Consider the following 14,704-nt stretch of genomic DNA (forward strand, 5'->3'; position numbering starts at 1 on the left):
AGTTGAAGAGGAATAATATCAGTACTTTGTTTAAAACTGTGTGTAAAAAGCTGTCTCTTTATCATTAACAATAAGTTGTAAAACGTGAATGGGGAGTGACAGTCTTCAAGTTTGTGAGAAGATCGCGCCCTGGTGGAATAAAGGCACGAACAGCTTATAGCACCTAGAATTACCAGGAAGTATTTAGAGTAAAACAGTTTCTAAAAGCTGCCTTTATGAATGAGAGAAAAAAAAAATATATATATATAAAATAGTAAAATGGAAGGGGAGTGATAGATTTAAATTAATCGTGAAGTGGAGTGCCCCCTGTATAAAGTAAAAGTGAGAAAAGCTTACAGCACCTGGTATTCCCAGGAGGTCTCCCATCCAAGTACTAACCACACCCTACCCTGCTTAGCTTCCGAGATCAGACGAGATCGGGCGTGTTCAGGGTGGTATGGCCATAAGCGAGAGACGCTACCAAAAACAGCCCTTTTGCATTACACGCCTCTATACATGCCAGTTGGTCCCATTGGATCCTACTAATGTTCTTTTTTTTTTTTTTATCTGACTCACACTGCAGCCCCACCATCCAATCGGCAGCGCCGGACCCACACCAAACATTTACCAAACTACTCAGCCGGCAGCCTACCACAATTATTCCATTCTTTCCGCATCCGCACACTTCCTTCTTTTTAACTCCTTTTCACTACCGCACAGGTTAATCGCCGCACGTCCCCCGCCGGCAAACATTACTCCTTTGCCTACTGCATGCAGGCTTCTCTTAACGACCCTCTGTTATCAACTCCGCTAACAGCCACAAAATCTCCGCCGCACGAAGCCCACTGGTAGCTGCTGAATCACATGCTTCCCCAAAACGTCGCGCTGTCAGAACACTGGGAGCTACACACACCAACAAGTCCATACTGCAGGCTGCAGCCAGAACAATTTTCTACATTCAAACATCGACGGCCTCTTCTCTCTAAAAATTCACCAGACCGCTTCTACCACCAGCAAAGAAGTTTCCATCCCTAATTCCTCTGTGATTCCCACTAACCTAAACATTAAGCTGGCATTGAAGGGTGTGAATTACCCCGGCCAATCTGTTCTTTTAAATACAGCTTTTAGCAAGTTTTGAAAGGAGGAGAAGAGCAGACCTTGCTATGCCAATAATATCGAGTCTTCTGTGGCGAAGTGGTTTTTGCATAGAAAACAAAGCGGTCAGTTGAAGAGGAATAATATCAGTACTTTGTTTAAAACTGTGTGTAAAAAGCTGTCTCTTTATCATTAACAATAAGTTGTAAAACGTGAATGGGGAGTGACAGTCTTCAAGTTTGTGAGAAGATCGCGCCCTGGTGGAATAAAGGCACGAACAGCTTACAGCACCTAGAATTACCAGGAAGTATTTAGAGTAAAACGGTTTCTAAAAGCTGGCTTTATGAAAGAGAGAAAAAAATATATATATAAAATAGTAAAATGGAAGGGGAGTGCTAGATTTAAATTAATCGTGAAGTGGAGCGCCCCCTGTATAAAGTAAAAGTGAGAAAAGCTTACAGCACCTGGTATGCCCAGTAGGTCTCCCATCCAAGTACTAACCAGACCCTACCCTGCTTAGCTTCCGAGATCAGACGAGATCGGGCGTGTTCAGGGTGGTATGGCCGTAAGCGAGAGATGCTACCAAAAACAGCCCTTTTGCATTACACGCGTCTATACATGCCAGTTAGTCCCATTGGATCCTACTCCTGTTTTTTTTTTTTTTTATCTGACTCACACTGCAGCACCACCATCCAATCGGCAGCGCCGCACCCACACCAAACATTCACCAAACTACTCAGCCGGCAGCCTACCACAATTATTCCATTCTTTCCGCATCCGCACACTTCCTTCTTTTTAACTCCTTTTCACTACCGCACAGGTTAATCGCCGCACGTCCCCCGCCGGCAAACATTACTCCTTTGCCTACTGCATGCAGGCTTCTCTTAACGACCCTCTGTTATCAACTCCGCTAACAGCCACAAAATCTCCGCCGCACGAAGCCCACTGTTAGCTGCTGAATCACATGCTTCTCCAAAACGTCGCGCTGTCAGAACACTGGGAGCTACACACACCAACAAGTCCATACTGCAGGCTGCAGCCAGAACAATTTTCTACATTCAAACATCGACGGCCTCTTCTCTCTAAAAATTCACCAGACCGCTTCTACCACCAGCAAAGAAGTTTCCATCCCTAATTCCTCTGTGATTCCCACTAACCTAAACATTAAGCTGGCATTGAAGGGTGTGAATTACCCCGGCCAATCTGTTCTTTTAAATACAGCTTTTAGCAAGTTTTGAAAGGAGAAGAGCAGAACTTGCTATGCCAATAATATCGAGTCTTCTGTGGCGAAGTGGTTTTTGCATAGAAAACAAAGCGGTCAGTTGAAGAGGAATAATATCAGTACTTTGTTTAAAACTGTGTGTAAAAAGCTGTCTCTTTATCATTAACAATAAGTTGTAAAACGTGAATGGGGAGTGACAGTCTTCAAGTTTGTGAGAAGATCGCGCCCTGGTGGAATAAAGGCACGAAGAGCTTACAGCACCTAGAATTACCAGGCAGTATTTAGAGTAAAACGGTGTGTAAAAGCTGCCTTTATGAAAGAGAGAAAATAAAAATATATATATAAAATAGTAAAATGGAAGGGGAGTGATAGATTTAAATTAATCGTGAAGTGGAGCGCCCCCTGTATAAAGTAAAAGTGAGAAAAGCTTACAGCACCTGGTATTCCCAGGTGGTCTCACATCCAAGTACTAACCAGAACCTACCCTGCTTGGCTTCCGAGATCAGACGAGATCGGGCGTGTTCAGGGTGGTATGGCCGTAAGCGAGAGATGCTACCAAAAACAGCCCTTTTGCATTACACGCCTCTATACATGCCAGTTGGTCCCATTGCATCCTACTAATGTTCTTTTTCTTTTATTTATCTGACTCACACTGCAGCACCACCATCCAATCGGCAGCGCCGCACCCACACCAAACATTCACCAAACTACTCAGCCGGCAGCCTACCACAATTATTCCATTCTTTCCGCATCCGCACACTTCCTTCTTTTTAACTCCTTTTCACTACCGCACAGGTTAATCGCCGCACGTCCCCCGCCGGCAAACATTACTCCTTTGCCTACTGCATGCAGGCTTCTCTTAACAACCCTCTGTTATCAACTCCGCTAACAGCCACAAAATCTCCGCCACACGAAGCCCACTGTTAGCTGCTGAATCACATGCTTCTCCAAAACGTCGCGCTGTCAGAACACTGGGAGCTACACACACCAACAAGTCCATACTGCAGGCTGCAGCCAGAACAATTTTCTACATTCAAACATCGACGGCCTCTTCTCTCTAAAAATTCACCAGACCGCTTCTACCACCAGCAAAGAAGTTTCCATCCCTAATTCCTCTGTGATTCCCACTAACCTAAACATTAAGCTGGCATTGAAGGGTGTGAATTACCCCGGCCAATCTGTTCTTTTAAATACAGCTTTTAGCAAGTTTTGAAAGGAGAAGAGCAGAACTTGCTATGCCAATAATATCGAGTCTTCTGTGGCGAAGTGGTTTTTGCATAGAAAACAAAGCGGTCAGTTGAAGAGGAATAATATCAGTACTTTGTTTAAAACTGTGTGTAAAAAGCTGTCTCTTTATCATTAACAATAAGTTGTAAAACGTGAATGGGGAGTGACAGTCTTCAAGTTTGTGAGAAGATCGCGCCCTGGTGGAATAAAGGCACGAAGAGCTTACAGCACCTAGAATTACCAGGCAGTATTTAGAGTAAAACGGTTTCTAAAAGCTGGCTTTATGAAAGAGAGAAAAAAAATATATATATAAAATAGTAAAATGGATGGGGAGTGCTAGATTTATATTAATCGTGAAGTGGAGCGCCCCCTGTATAAAGTAAAAGTGAGAAAAGCTTACAGCACCTGGTATTCCCAGGTGGTCTCACATCCAAGTACTAACCAGAACCTACCCTGCTTGGCTTCCGAGATCAGACGAGATCGGGCGTGTTCAGGGTGGTATGGCCGTAAGCGAGAGATGCTACCAAAAACAGCCCTTTTGCATTACACGCCTCTATACATGCCAGTTGGTCCCATTGCATCCTACTAATGTTCTTTTTCTTTTATTTATCTGACTCACACTGCAGCACCACCATCCAATCGGCAGCGCCGCACCCACACCAAACATTCACCAAACTACTCAGCCGGCAGCCTACCACAATTATTCCATTCTTTCCGCATCCGCACACTTCCTTCTTTTTAACTCCTTTTCACTACCGCACAGGTTAATCGCCGCACGTCCCCCGCCGGCAAACATTACTCCTTTGCCTACTGCATGCAGGCTTCTCTTAACGACCCTCTGTTATCAACTCCGCTAACAGCCACAAAATCTCCGCCGCACGAAGCCCACTGTTAGCTGCTGAATCACATGCTTCTCCAAAACGTCGCGCTGTCAGAACACTGGGAGCTACACACACCAACAAGTCCATACTGCAGGCTGCAGCCAGAACAATTTTCTACATTCAAACATCGACGGCCTCTTCTCTCTAAAAATTCACCAGACCGCTTCTACCACCAGCAAAGAAGTTTCCATCCCTAATTCCTCTGTGATTCCCACTAACCTAAACATTAAGCTGGCATTGAAGGGTGTGAATTACCCCGGCCAATCTGTTCTTTTAAATACAGCTTTTAGCAAGTTTTGAAAGGAGAAGAGCAGAACTTGCTATGCCAATAATATCGAGTCTTCTGTGGCGAAGTGGTTTTTGCATAGAAAACAAAGCGGTCAGTTGAAGAGGAATAATATCAGTACTTTGTTTAAAACTGTGTGTAAAAAGCTGTCTCTTTATCATTAACAATAAGTTGTAAAACGTGAATGGGGAGTGACAGTCTTCAAGTTTGTGAGAAGATCGCGCCCTGGTGGAATAAAGGCACGAAGAGCTTACAGCACCTAGAATTACCAGGCAGTATTTAGAGTAAAACGGTTTCTAAAAGCTGGCTTTATGAAAGAGAGAAAAAAAATATATATATAAAATAGTAAAATGGAAGGGGAGTGCTAGATTTATATTAATCGTGAAGTGGAGCGCCCCCTGTATAAAGTAAAAGTGAGAAAAGCTTACAGCACCTGGTATGCCCAGGAGGTCTCCCATCCAAGTACTAACCAAACCCTACCTTGCTTGGCTTCCGAGATCAGATGAGATCGGGCGTGTTCAGGGTGGTATGGCCGTAAGCGAGAGATGCTACCAAAAACAGCCCTTTTGCATTACACGCCTCTATACATGCCAGTTGGTCCCATTGGATCCTACTAATGTTCTTTTTTTTTTTTTATCTGACTCACACTGCAGCTCCACCATCCAATCGGCAGCGCCGGACCCACACCAAACATTCACCAAACTACTCAGCCGGCAGCCTACCACAATTATTCCATTCTTTCCGCATCCGCACACTTCCTTCTTTTTAACTCCTTTTCACTACCGCACAGGTTAATCGCCGCACGTCCCCCGCCGGCAAACATTACTCCTTTGCCTACTGCATGCAGGCTTCTCTTAACGACCCTCTGTTATCAACTCCGCTAACAGCCACAAAATCTCCGCCGCACAAAGCCCACTGGTAGCTGCTGAATCACATGATTCCCCAAAACGTCGCGCTGTCAGAACACTGGGAGCTACACACACCAACAAGTCCATACTGCAGGCTGCAGCCAGAACTATTTTCTACATTCAAACATCGACGGCCTCTTCTCTCTAAAAATTCACCAGACCGCTTCTACCACCAGCAAAGAAGTTTCCATCCCTAATTCCTCTGTGATTCCCACTAACCTAAACATTAAGCTGGCATTGAAGGGTGTGAATTACCCCGGCCAATCTGTTCTTTTAAATACAGCTTTTAGCAAGTTTTGAAAGGAGAAGAGCAGAACTTGCTATGCCAATAATATCGAGTCTTCTGTGGCGAAGTGGTTTTTGCATAGAAAACAAAGCGGTCAGTTGAAGAGGAATAATATCAGTACTTTGTTTAAAACTGTGTGTAAAAAGCTGTCTCTTTATCATTAACAATAAGTTGTAAAACGTGAATGGGGAGTGACAGTCTTCAAGTTTGTGAGAAGATCGCGCCCTGGTGGAATAAAGGCACGAAGAGCTTACAGCACCTAGAATTACCAGGCAGTATTTAGAGTAAAACGGTGTGTAAAAGCTGCCTTTATGAAAGAGAGAAAATAAAAATATATATATAAAATAGTAAAATGGAAGGGGAGTGATAGATTTAAATTAATCGTGAAGTGGAGCGCCCCCTGTATAAAGTAAAAGTGAGAAAAGCTTACAGCACCTGGTATTCCCAGGTGGTCTCACATCCAAGTACTAACCAGAACCTACCCTGCTTGGCTTCCAAGATCAGACGAGATCGGGCGTGTTCAGGGTGGTATGGCCGTAAGCGAGAGATGCTACCAAAAACAGGCCTTTTGCTTTACACGCCTCTATACATGCCAGTTGGTCCCATTGGATCCTACTAATGTTCTTTTTTTTTTATTTATCTGACTCACACTGCAGCACCACCATCCAATCGGCAGCGCCGCACCCACACCAAACATTCACCAAACTACTCAGCCGGCAGCCTACCACAATTATTCCATTCTTTCCGCATCCGCACACTTCCTTCTTTTTAACTCCTTTTCACTACCGCACAGGTTAATCGCCGCACGTCCCCCGCCGGCAAACATTACTCCTTTGCCTACTGCATGCAGGCTTCTCTTAACGACCCTCTGTTATCAACTCCGCTAACAGCCACAAAATCTCCGCCGCACGAAGCCCACTGTTAGCTGCTGAATCACATGCTTCTCCAAAACGTCGCGCTGTCAGAACACTGGGAGCTACACACACCAACAAGTCCATACTGCAGGCTGCAGCCAGAACAATTTTCTACATTCAAACATCGACGGCCTCTTCTCTCTAAAAATTCACCAGACCGCTTCTACCACCAGCAAAGAAGTTTCCATCCCTAATTCCTCTGTGATTCCCACTAAGCTAAACATTAAGCTGGCATTGAAGGGTGTGAATTACCCCGGCCAATCTGTTCTTTTAAATACAGCTTTTAGCAAGTTTTGAAAGGAGAAGAGCAGAACTTGCTATGCCAATAATATCGAGTCTTCTGTGGCGAAGTGGTTTTTGCATAGAAAACAAAGCGGTCAGTTGAAGAGGAATAATATCAGTACTTTGTTTAAAACTGTGTGTAAAAAGCTGTCTCTTTATCATTAACAATAAGTTGTAAAACGTGAATGGGGAGTGACAGTCTTCAAGTTTGTGAGAAGATCGCGCCCTGGTGGAATAAAGGCACGAAGAGCTTATAGCACCTAGAATTACCAGGCAGTATTTAGAGTAAAACGGTTTCTAAAAGCTGGCTTTATGAAAGAGAGAAAAAAAATATATATATAAAATAGTAAAATGGAAGGGGAGTGCTAGATTTATATTAATCGTGAAGTGGAGCGCCCCCTGTATAAAGTAAAAGTGAGAAAAGCTTACAGCACCTGGTATGCCCAGGAGGTCTCCCATCCAAGTACTAACCAAACCCTACCTTGCTTGGCTTCCGAGATCAGATGAGATCGGGCGTGTTCAGGGTGGTATGGCCGTAAGCGAGAGATGCTACCAAAAACAGCCCTTTTGCATTACACGCCTCTATACATGCCAGTTGGTCCCATTGGATCCTACTAATGTTCTTTTTTTTTTTTTATCTGACTCACACTGCAGCTCCACCATCCAATCGGCAGCGCCGGACCCACACCAAACATTCACCAAACTACTCAGCCGGCAGCCTACCACAATTATTCCATTCTTTCCGCATCCGCACACTTCCTTCTTTTTAACTCCTTTTCACTACCGCACAGGTTAATCGCCGCACGTCCCCCGCCGGCAAACATTACTCCTTTGCCTACTGCATGCAGGCTTCTCTTAACGACCCTCTGTTATCAACTCCGCTAACAGCCACAAAATCTCCGCCGCACGAAGCCCACTGGTAGCTGCTGAATCACATGCTTCCCCAAAACGTCGCGCTGTCAGAACACTGGGAGCTACACACACCAACAAGTCCATACTGCAGGCTGCAGCCAGAACAATATTCTACATTCAAACATCGACGGCCTCTTCTCTCTAAAAATTCACCAGACCGCTTCTACCACCAGCAAAGAAGTTTCCATCCCTAATTCCTCTGTGATTCCCACTAACCTAAACATTAAGCTGGCATTGAAGGGTGTGAATTACCCCGGCCAATCTGTTCTTTTAAATACAGCTTTTAGCAAGTTTTGAAAGGAGAAGAGCAGAACTTGCTATGCCAATAATATCGAGTCTTCTGTGGCGAAGTGGTTTTTGCATAGAAAACAAAGCGGTCAGTTGAAGAGGAATAATATCAGTACTTTGTTTAAAACTGTGTGTAAAAAGCTGTCTCTTTATCATTAACAATAAGTTGTAAAACGTGAATGGGGAGTGACAGTCTTCAAGTTTGTGAGAAGATCGCGCCCTGGTGGAATAAAGGCACGAACAGCTTACAGCACCTAGAATTACCAGGAAGTATTTAGAGTAAAACGGTTTCTAAAAGCTGGCTTTATGAAAGAGAGAAAAAAAATATATATATAAAATAGTAAAATGAAAGGGGAGTGCTAGATTTATATTAATCGTGAAGTGGAGCGCCCCCTGTATAAAGTAAAAGTGAGAAAAGCTTACAGCACCTGGTATTCCCAGGATGTGTCCCATCCAAGTACTAACCAGACCCTACCCTGCTTGGCTTCTGAGATCGGATGAGATCGGGTGTGTTCAGGGTGGTATGGCCATAAGCGAGAGACGCGACCAAAAACAGCCCTTTTGCATTACACGCGTCTATACATGCCAGTTAGTCCCATTGGATCCTACTCCTGGTTTTTTTTTTTTTTTTATCTGACTCACACTGCAGCACCACCATCCAATCGGCAGCGCCGGACCCACACCAAACATTCACCAAACTACTCAGCCGGCAGCCTACCACAATTATTCCATTCTTTCCGCATCCGCACACTTCCTTCTTTTTAACTCCTTTTCACTACCGCACAGGTTAATCGCCGCACGTCCCCCGCCGGCAAACATTACTCCTTTGCCTACTGCATGCAGGCTTCTCTTAACGACCCTCTGTTATCAACTCCGCTAACAGCCACAAAATCTCCGCCGCACAAAGCCCACTGGTAGCTGCTGAATCACATGATTCCCCAAAACGTCGCGCTGTCAGAACACTGGGAGCTACACACACCAACAAGTCCATACTGCAGGCTGCAGCCAGAACTATTTTCTACATTCAAACATCGACGGCCTCTTCTCTCTAAAAATTCACCAGACCGCTTCTACCACCAGCAAAGAAGTTTCCATCCCTAATTCCTCTGTGATTCCCACTAACCTAAACATTAAGCTGGCATTGAAGGGTGTGAATTACCCCGGCCAATCTGTTCTTTTAAATACAGCTTTTAGCAAGTTTTGAAAGGAGAAGAGCAGAACTTGCTATGCCAATAATATCGAGTCTTCTGTGGCGAAGTGGTTTTTGCATAGAAAACAAAGCGGTCAGTTGAAGAGGAATAATATCAGTACTTTGTTTAAAACTGTGTGTAAAAAGCTGTCTCTTTATCATTAACAATAAGTTGTAAAACGTGAATGGGGAGTGACAGTCTTCAAGTTTGTGAGAAGATCGCGCCCTGGTGGAATAAAGGCACGAACAGCTTACAGCACCTAGAATTACCAGGAAGTATTTAGAGTGACTGTGATGGGCTGGCCCCCCATCCTGGGTTGTTCCCTGCCTCGTGCCCATTGATTCCGGGATAGGCTCCGGACCCCCCGCGACCCAATAGGATAAGCGGTTTGGAAAATGGATGGATGGATGGATATTTAGAGTAAAACGGTGTGTAAAAGCTGCCTTTATGAAAGAGAGAAAAATATATATATATATAAAATAGTAAAATGGAAGGGGAGTGATAGATTTAAATTAATCGTGAAGTGGAGCGCCCCCTGTATGAAGTAAAAGTGAGAAAAGCTTACATCACCTGGTATTCCCAGGAGGTCTCCCATCAAAGTACTAACCAGACCCTACCCTGCTTGGCTTCCGAGATCGGATGAGATCTGGCGTGTTCAGGGAGGTATGGCCATAAGCGAGAGACGTGACCAAAAACAGCCCTTTTGCATTACACGCGTCTATACATGCCAGTTAGTCCCATTGGATCCTACTCCTGTTTTTTTTTTTTTTTATCTGACTCACACTGCAGCACCACCATCCAATCGGCAACGCCGGACCCACACCAAACATTCACCAAACTACTCAGCCGGCAGCCTACCACAATTATTCCATTCTTTCCGCATCCGCACACTTCCTTCTTTTTAACTCCTTTTCACTACCGCACAGGTTAATCGCCGCACGTCCCCCGCCGGCAAACATTACTCCTTTGCCTACTGCATGCAGGCTTCTCTTAACGACCCTCTGTTATCAACTCCGCTAACAGCCACAAAATCTCCGCCGCACGAAGCCCACTGGTAGCTGCTGAATCACATGCTTCCCCAAAACGTCACGCTGTCAGAACACTGGGAGCTACACACACCAACAAGTCCATAATGCAGGCTGCAGCCAGAACAATTTTCTACATTCAAACATCGACGGCCTCTTCTCTCTAAAAATTCACCAGACCGCTTCTACCACCAGCAAAGAAGTTTCCATCCCTAATTCCTCTGTGATTCCCACTAACCTAAACATTAAGCTGGCATTGAAGGGTGTGAATTACCCCGGCCAATCTGTTCTTTTAAATACAGCTTTTAGCAAGTTTTGAAAGGTGAAGAGCAGAACTTGCTATGCCAATAATATCGAGTCTTCTGTGGCGAAGTGGTTTTTGCATAGAAAACAAAGCGGTCAGTTGAAGAGGAATAATATCAGTACTTTGTTTAAAACTGTGTGTAAAAAGCTGTCTCTTTATCATTAACAATAAGTTGTAAAACGTGAATGGGGAGTGACAGTCTTCAAGTTTGTGAGAAGATCGCGCCCTGGTGGAATAAAGGCACGAACAGCTTACAGCACCTAGAATTACCAGGAAGTATTTAGAGTGACTGTGATGGGCTGGCCCCCCATCCTGGGTTGTTCCCTGCCTCGTGCCCATTGATTCCGGGATAGGCTCCGGACCCCCCGCGACCCAATAGGATAAGCGGTTTGGAAAATGGATGGATGGATGGATATTTAGAGTAAAACGGTTTCTAAAAGCTGCCTTTATGAATGAGAGAAAAATATATATATATATATAAAATAGTAAAATGGAAGGGGAGTGATAGATTTAAATTAATCGTGAAGTGGAGCGCCCCCTGTATAAAGTAAAAGTGAGAAAAGCTTACAGCACCTGGTATTCCCAGGATGTGTCCCATCCAAGTACTAACCAGACCCTACCCTGCTTGGCTTCTGAGATCGGATGAGATCGGGTGTGTTCAGGGTGGTATGGCCATAAGCGAGAGACGCGACCAAAAACAGCCCTTTTGCATTACACGCGTCTATACATGCCAGTTAGTCCCATTGGATCCTACTCCTGGTTTTTTTTTTTTTTTTTATCTGACTCACACTGTAGCACCACCATCCAATCGGCAGCGCCGGACCCACACCAAACATTCACCAAACTACTCAGCCGGCAGCCTACCACAATTATTCCATTCTTTCCGCATCCGCACACTTCCTTCTTTTTAACTCCTTTTCACTACCGCACAGGTTAATCGCCGCACGTCCCCCGCCGGCAAACATTACTCCTTTGCCTACTGCATGCAGGCTTCTCTTAACGACCCTCTGTTATCAACTCCGCTAACAGCCACAAAATCTCCGCCGCACGAAGCCCACTGGTAGCTGCTGAATCACATGCTTCCCCAAAACGTCACGCTGTCAGAACACTGGGAGCTACACACACCAACAAGTCCATAATGCAGGCTGCAGCCAGAACAATTTTCTACATTCAAACATCGACGGCCTCTTCTCTCTAAAAATTCACCAGACCGCTTCTACCACCAGCAAAGAAGTTTCCATCCCTAATTCCTCTGTGATTCCCACTAACCTAAACATTAAGCTGGCATTGAAGGGTGTGAATTACCCCGGCCAATCTGTTCTTTTAAATACAGCTTTTAGCAAGTTTTGAAAGGAGAAGAGCAGAACTTGCTATGCCAATAATATCGAGTCTTCTGTGGCGAAGTGGTTTTTGCATAGAAAACAAAGCGGTCAGTTGAAGAGGAATAATATCAGTACTTTGTTTAAAACTGTGTGTAAAAAGCTGTCTCTTTATCATTAACAATAAGTTGTAAAACGTGAATGGGGAGTGACAGTCTTCAAGTTTGTGAGAAGATCGCGCCCTGGTGGAATAAAGGCACGAAGAGCTTACAGCACCTAGAATTACCAGGAAGTATTTAGAGTAAAACGGTTTCTAAAAGCTGCCTTTATGAATGAGAGAAAAATATATATATATATAAAATAGTAAAATGGAAGGGGAGTGATAGATTTAAATTAATCGTGAAGTGGAGCGCCCCCTGTATAAAGTAAAAGTGAGAAAAGCTTACAGCACCTGGTATTCCCAGGATGTGTCCCATCCAAGTACTAACCAGACCCTACCCTGCTTGGCTTCTGAGATCGGATGAGATCGGGTGTGTTCAGGGTGGTATGGCCATAAGCGAGAGACGCGACCAAAAACAGCCCTTTTGCATTACACGCGTCTATACATGCCAGTTAGTCCCATTGGATCCTACTCCTGGTTTTTTTTTTTTTTTTTATCTGACTCACACTGTAGCACCACCATCCAATCGGCAGCGCCGGACCCACACCAAACATTCACCAAACTACTCAGCCGGCAGCCTACCACAATTATTCCATTCTTTCCGCATCCGCACACTTCCTTCTTTTTAACTCCTTTTCACTACCGCACAGGTTAATCGCCGCACGTCCCCCGCCGGCAAACATTACTCCTTTGCCTACTGCATGCAGGCTTCTCTTAACGACCCTCTGTTATCAACTCCGCTAACAGCCACAAAATCTCCGCCGCACGAAGCCCACTGGTAGCTGCTGAATCACATGCTTCCCCAAAACGTCACGCTGTCAGAACACTGGGAGCTACACACACCAACAAGTCCATAATGCAGGCTGCAGCCAGAACAATTTTCTACATTCAAACATCGACGGCCTCTTCTCTCTAAAAATTCACCAGACCGCTTCTACCACCAGCAAAGAAGTTTCCATCCCTAATTCCTCTGTGATTCCCACTAACCTAAACATTAAGCTGGCATTGAAGGGTGTGAATTACCCCGGCCAATCTGTTCTTTTAAATACAGCTTTTAGCAAGTTTTGAAAGGTGAAGAGCAGAACTTGCTATGCCAATAATATCGAGTCTTCTGTGGCGAAGTGGTTTTTGCATAGAAAACAAAGCGGTCAGTTGAAGAGGAATAATATCAGTACTTTGTTTAAAACTGTGTGTAAAAAGCTGTCTCTTTATCATTAACAATAAGTTGTAAAACGTGAATGGGGAGTGACAGTCTTCAAGTTTGTGAGAAGATCGCGCCCTGGTGGAATAAAGGCACGAACAGCTTACAGCACCTAGAATTACCAGGAAGTATTTAGAGTGACTGTGATGGGCTGGCCCCCCATCCTGGGTTGTTCCCTGCCTCGTGCCCATTGATTCCGGGATAGGCTCCGGACCCCCCGCGACCCAATAGGATAAGCGGTATGGAAAATGGATGGATGGATGGATATTTAGAGTAAAACGGTTTCTAAAAGCTTCCTTTATGAATGAGAGAAAAATATATATATATATAAAATAGTAAAATGGAAGGGGAGTGATAGATTTAAATTAATCGTGAAGTGGAGCGCCCCCTGTATAAAGTAAAAGTGAGAAAAGCTTACAGCACCTGGTATTCCCAGGATGTGTCCCATCCAAGTACTAACCAGACCCTACCCTGCTTGGCTTCTGAGATCGGATGAGATCGGGTGTGTTCAGGGTGGTATGGCCATAAGCGAGAGACGCGACCAAAAACAGCCCTTTTGCATTACACGCGTCTATACATGCCAGTTAGTCCCATTGGATCCTACTCCTGGTTTTTTTTTTTTTTTTATCTGACTCACACTGCAGCACCACCATCCAATCGGCAGCGCCGGACCCACACCAAACATTCACCAAACTACTCAGCCGGCAGCCTACCACAATTATTCCATTCTTTCCGCATCCGCACACTTCCTTCTTTTTAACTCCTTTTCACTACCGCACAGGTTAATCGCCGCACGTCCCCCGCCGGCAAACATTACTCCTTTGCCTACTGCATGCAGGCTTCTCTTAACGACCCTCTGTTATCAACTCCGCTAACAGCCACAAAATCTCCGCCGCACGAAGCCCACTGGTAGCTGCTGAATCACATGCTTACCCAAAACGTCACGCTGTCAGAACACTGGGAGCTACACACACCAACAAGTCCATAATGCAGGCTGCAGCCAGAACAATTTTCTACATTCAAACATCGACGGCCTCTTCTCTCTAAAAATTCACCAGACCGCTTCTACCACCAGCAAAGAAGTTTCCATCCCTAATTCCTCTGTGATTCCCACTAACCTAAACATTAAGCTGGCATTGAAGGGTGTGAATTACCCCGGCCAATCTGTTCTTTTAAATACAGCTTTTAGCAAGTTTTGAAAGGAGAAGAGCAGAACTTGCTATGC

At 44.8% G+C, this 14,704-nt stretch overlaps 2 protein-coding genes and 12 non-coding genes across 20 annotated transcripts in view; 1 reads left to right on the forward strand and 13 right to left on the reverse strand.

Annotated features, from left to right (window-relative positions):
• Nucleotides 1–14,704, reverse strand: part of LOC125715510 (protein NYNRIN-like) — a 334,468-nt gene that overhangs the window by 295,078 nt on the left and 24,686 nt on the right. The gene's annotated exons all lie outside the window — the stretch shown is intronic.
• The window catches only part of LOC125715571 (uncharacterized), a 277,458-nt gene that overhangs the window by 112,041 nt on the left and 150,713 nt on the right, over nucleotides 1–14,704 (forward strand). The gene's annotated exons all lie outside the window — the stretch shown is intronic.
• Nucleotides 330–448, reverse strand: LOC125734809 (5S ribosomal RNA). Its single transcript, XR_007394112.1, has one exon. It is a non-coding gene; the product is annotated as a 5S ribosomal RNA (ribosomal RNA).
• Nucleotides 1,527–1,645, reverse strand: LOC125734913 (5S ribosomal RNA). The gene has a single exon (XR_007394215.1). It is a non-coding gene; the product is annotated as a 5S ribosomal RNA (ribosomal RNA).
• LOC125737033 (5S ribosomal RNA) lies at nucleotides 2,722–2,840 on the reverse strand. The gene has a single exon (XR_007396300.1). It is a non-coding gene; the product is annotated as a 5S ribosomal RNA (ribosomal RNA).
• On the reverse strand, nucleotides 3,917–4,035 carry LOC125737034 (5S ribosomal RNA). The gene has a single exon (XR_007396301.1). It is a non-coding gene; the product is annotated as a 5S ribosomal RNA (ribosomal RNA).
• On the reverse strand, nucleotides 5,112–5,230 carry LOC125736652 (5S ribosomal RNA). The gene has a single exon (XR_007395927.1). It is a non-coding gene; the product is annotated as a 5S ribosomal RNA (ribosomal RNA).
• Nucleotides 6,308–6,426, reverse strand: LOC125731047 (5S ribosomal RNA). The gene has a single exon (XR_007391336.1). It is a non-coding gene; the product is annotated as a 5S ribosomal RNA (ribosomal RNA).
• LOC125736653 (5S ribosomal RNA) lies at nucleotides 7,503–7,621 on the reverse strand. The gene has a single exon (XR_007395929.1). It is a non-coding gene; the product is annotated as a 5S ribosomal RNA (ribosomal RNA).
• LOC125729229 (5S ribosomal RNA) lies at nucleotides 8,697–8,815 on the reverse strand. Its single transcript, XR_007389692.1, has one exon. It is a non-coding gene; the product is annotated as a 5S ribosomal RNA (ribosomal RNA).
• LOC125737048 (5S ribosomal RNA) lies at nucleotides 10,029–10,147 on the reverse strand. The gene has a single exon (XR_007396314.1). It is a non-coding gene; the product is annotated as a 5S ribosomal RNA (ribosomal RNA).
• Nucleotides 11,361–11,479, reverse strand: LOC125729240 (5S ribosomal RNA). The gene has a single exon (XR_007389702.1). It is a non-coding gene; the product is annotated as a 5S ribosomal RNA (ribosomal RNA).
• On the reverse strand, nucleotides 12,558–12,676 carry LOC125729251 (5S ribosomal RNA). Its single transcript, XR_007389708.1, has one exon. It is a non-coding gene; the product is annotated as a 5S ribosomal RNA (ribosomal RNA).
• LOC125729273 (5S ribosomal RNA) lies at nucleotides 13,891–14,009 on the reverse strand. Its single transcript, XR_007389729.1, has one exon. It is a non-coding gene; the product is annotated as a 5S ribosomal RNA (ribosomal RNA).

The sequence above is a fragment of the Brienomyrus brachyistius genome, chromosome 2, assembly GCF_023856365.1.
Source record: "Brienomyrus brachyistius isolate T26 chromosome 2, BBRACH_0.4, whole genome shotgun sequence".
Taxonomy (NCBI): domain Eukaryota; kingdom Metazoa; phylum Chordata; class Actinopteri; order Osteoglossiformes; family Mormyridae; genus Brienomyrus; species Brienomyrus brachyistius.